Raw genomic sequence first — 4,404 nt, forward strand, 5'->3', positions numbered from 1 at the left:
ATTGCAGGGTTCTCAGGATCATAAGCTTCTTCTTCAGAAGAGGCCTCTTTAGTACTGTTGGATGATTCCTTCAATCCATTCAGACTCTGAGAAATCATATTGACTTGATGAGTCAATATTTTATTCTGAGCCAATATGGCATTCAGAGTATCAATTTCAAGAACTCCCTTCCTCATAGGCGTCCCATTACTCACGGGATTCCTTTCAGAAGTGTACATAAACTGGTTATTTGCAACTATGTCAATGAGTTCTTGAGCTTCTGCAGGCGTTTTCTTTAGGTGGATGGATCCACCTGCAGAATGGTCCAGTGACATCTTTGATAACTCAGACAGACCATCATAGAATATATCCAGGATGGTCCATTCTGAAAGCATGTCAGAAGGACACTTTTTGGTCAGTTTCTTGTATCTCTCCCAAGCTTCATAGAGGGATTCTCCTTCTTTCTGTCTGAAGGTTTGAACATCCACTCTAAGCTTGCTAAGCTTTTGAGGAGGAAAGAACTTGGCTAAGAAAGCCGTGACCAGCTTATCCCAAGAGTTCAGGCTGTCTTTAGGTTGAGAGTCCAACCATACTCTAGCTTTGTCTCTTACAGCAAACGGGAAAAGCATAAGCCTGTAGACCTCAGGATCAACCCCATTGGTCTTAACAGTATCACAGATCTGCAAGAATTCAGTTAAGAACTGAAAAGGATCTTCAGATGGAAGTCCATGAAACTTGCAGTTCTGTTGCATCAGAGAAACTAATTGAGGTTTAAGCTCAAAGTTATTTGCTCCAATGGCAGGAATTGAGATGCTTCTTCCATGTAAATTGGAATTTGGTGCAGTAAAGTCACCAAGCATCTTCCTTGCATTGTTATTATTTTCGGCCATGTCTCCTTCTTTTTCGAAAATTTCTATCAGATTTTCTCCAGAGAGTTGTGCTTTAGCTTCCCTTAGTTTCCTCTTCAGAGTCCTTTCAGGTTCAGGATCAGCCTCAACAAGAATGTTCTTATCATTGTTCCTGCTCATATGAAAAAGAAGAAAACAGAAAAGAAAATATGGAATCCTCTATGTCACAGTATAGAGATTCCTTTATGTGAGTAGAAGAAGATAAGAATAAAAGAAGAGAAATTCGAACACCAAGAGGAAGAGAGGGTTCGAATTTTGAGATGAAGAGAAGTGTTAGTAAATAAATAAATAATTAGAAGGAGGTGAGAGAGAAGAATTTTCGAAAATTAAATAAATAAAAATATTTTTGTTTTTAATTTAAAAATAAAATTCGAAAATTAAGAAAGGAAAAATTTTAATTAAATTTAAAACAATTAGTTAATTAAAAAAATAATTTTGAAAAAGAGGGAAGGGATTTTCGAAAATTAGAGAGAGAATTAGTTAGGTAGTTTTGAAAAAGATATGATTGAAACAAAAAGATAAGATTGATTGAAAAAGATTTGAAAATTAATTTTGAAAAGATAAGAAGTTAGAAAAGATTTTGAAATTGATTTTGAAAAAGATGTGATTGAAACTTAATTTGAAGAAGATTTGAAAAAGAAATTTAAAAAGATTTGATTTTGAAAATTAAAGTTGATTACTTGACTAACAAGAAACTAAAAAGATATGATTCTAGAGTTTAAAGATTGAACCTTTCTTACTAGGCAAGTAACAAACTTTATATTTTTTTTTGAATCAATCACATTGATTGTTAGTAAAGATTTGAAATTATAAAACAAAATAAGAAAAAGATTTTTGAAAATCATTTTGGAATTTTCAAAAATTATGAAAGAAAAATGAAAAAGATTTGATTTTTTTGAAAAAGATTTGAAAAAGATAGAGTTTTTAAAATGAAAATTTGATTTGACTCATAAGAAACAATTAATTTTGAAATTTTTGAAAAAGTCAACTCAAATTTTCGAATTTTATGAGTGAAAAAGGGAAAGATATTTTTTATTTTTGAATTTTTAATGATGAAAGAGAAAAACAACCCAAAGACTCAATGCATGAAAATTTTGGATCAAAACATGTGATGCATGCAAGAACACTATGAATGTCAAGATGAACACCAAGAACACTTTGAATGTCAAGATGAACACCAAGAACTTATTTTTGAAAAATTTTCAAGAAAAGAAAACATGTAAGACACCAAACTTAAAAATTTTTATTCTTTAGACATTAACAAATTGAAAATGCATCTGAAAAACAAGAAAAGACACAAACCAATAAAATATGAAGATCAAACAAGAAGACTGGCCAAGAACGACTTGAAAATCATGAAGAATGCAATGCCTGAAATTTTCAAAAAATAAATTTTTTTAGAAAATTAAAAAGATGCAATTGACACCAAACTTAAAACTTGACTCTAGACTCAAACAAGAAACATTAAATGATTTTTGATTTTATGATTTTGTAAAATTTTTTTTTTGTATTTTTCGAAAATAAGAAATAAAAATCTTAAAATTAAAATAAAATTACCTAATCTAAGCAACAAGATGAACCGTCAGTTGTCCAAACTCGAACAATCCCCGGCAACGGCGCCAAAAACTTGGTGCGCAGAAATCGTGACGGTTCCATTCCATGGTAACGGCGCTGAAAACTTTATACGCACGTTCATAATCTTAATTCTTTGTCACAAATTCGCACAACTGACCAGCAAGTGCACTGGGTCGTCCAAGTAATAAACCTTACGTGAGTAAGGGTCGATCCCACGGAGATTGTCGGCTTGAAGCAAGCTATGGTCACCTTGTAAATCTCAGTCAAGCGGATTCAAATGTATTAAGAGATTATAGTATACTAAAAGATAATTAAAATAGGATAGAGATACTTATGTAATTCATTGGTGAGAGTTTCAAATAAGCGTGTAGAGATGCTTTCGTTCCTCTGAACCTCTACTTTCCTGCTGTCTTCATCCAACCATTCCTACTCTTTTCCATGGCAAGCTTTATGTAGGGCATCACCGTTGTCAATGGCTACATCCCATTCTCTCTCTGAAAATGGTCCAATGCGCTGTCACTGCATGGCTAATCATCTGTCGATTCTCGATCATACTGGAATAGGATTTACTATCCTTTTGCGTCTGTCACTACGCCCAGCACTCGCGAGTTTGAAGCTCGTCACAACCATCCCTTCCCAGATCCTACTCGGAATACCACAGACAAGGTTTAGACTTTCCGGATCTCAAGAATGGCCATCCATGGGTTCTAACTTATACCACGAAGATTCTAATATCTCGGACTCGGTCCTCTGTATTAGATATCTAAGAGATACTCATTCTAGCTTATTTGCATGTAGAACGGAAGTGTTTGTCAAGCACGCATTCATAGGTGAGAATGATGATGAGCGTCACATAATCATCACATTCATCATGTTCTTGGGTGCGAATGGATATCTTAGAGAAGGAATAAGCTTGAATTGAATAGAAAAATAGTAGTACTTTGTATTAATTCATGAGGAACAGCAGAGCTCCATACCTTAGTCTATGGTGTGTAGAAACTCTACCGTTTGAAAATACATAAGTGATAATAGTCCATGCATGGCCGAATGGCCAGCCCCCATTAAATTCTAAGATAGCATAAAACTGATCAAAGATCCCTAATACAATAGTAAAAAGTTCTATTTATAGCTACTAGAGTTTACAGAAATGAGTAAATGATGCAGAAATCCACTTCCGGGGCCCACTTGGTGTGTACTTGGGCTGAGCATTGAGCTTTACACGTGTAGAGGTCTTTCTTGGAGTTGAACGTCAGTTTGTAGCCTGTTTCTGGCGTTTAACTCCACTTTGTAACCTGTTTCTGGCGTTTGACTCTAGAATGCAGCATGGAACTGGCGTTCAACGCCAGTTTACGTCGTCTATCCTTAATCAAAGTATGGACTATTATATATTTCTGGAAAGTCCTGGATGTCTACTTTCCAACGCAATTGAGAGCGTGCCATTTGAAGTTCTATAGCTCCAGAAAATCCACTTTGAGTGCAGGGAGGTCAGAATCCAACAGCATCTGTAGTCCTTCTTCAACCTCTGAATCTGATTTTTGCTCAAGTCCCTCAATTTCAGCCAGAAAATACTTGAAATCACAGAAAAACACATAAACTCATAGTAAAGTCCAGAAATGTGAATTTTAATTAAAAACTAATAAAAATATACTAAAAACTAATTAAATCATACTGAAAACTATGTAAAAACAATGCCAAAAAGCGTATAAATTATCCGCTCATCAGAGGTTCATCAGGTCAGCCAAGGTCTTCTTCCCACCAGCCATGGAAACTACAAGCAAAAAGACAAGGTGTAAGTAATAGAAGAGCAAAATGCTAAAGATACAAAAAGTAAAGAACTCGCCAACATACGACCGGCCGGCCTCCCAGTCCCCCATAACCATACGAGGGTTAAGATTTTTCTCGCCGAAAAATGCCAACAAGATATCGGCAATATTACGATTTA

General features: G+C 34.9%; 1 non-coding gene across 1 annotated transcript; it reads left to right on the forward strand.

The window, feature by feature from the left end:
* The first annotated feature begins 368 nt into the window (after positions 1–368).
* LOC148563311 (small nucleolar RNA R71) lies at positions 369–476 on the forward strand. The gene has a single exon (XR_015884269.1). It is a non-coding gene; the product is annotated as a small nucleolar RNA R71 (small nucleolar RNA).
* The last annotated feature ends 3,928 nt before the right edge of the window (positions 477–4,404 follow it).

Source organism: Arachis ipaensis, chromosome B5 (assembly GCF_059453495.1).
Source record: "Arachis ipaensis isolate K30076 ecotype BB chromosome B5, ASM5945349v1, whole genome shotgun sequence".
Classification (NCBI taxonomy): domain Eukaryota; kingdom Viridiplantae; phylum Streptophyta; class Magnoliopsida; order Fabales; family Fabaceae; genus Arachis; species Arachis ipaensis.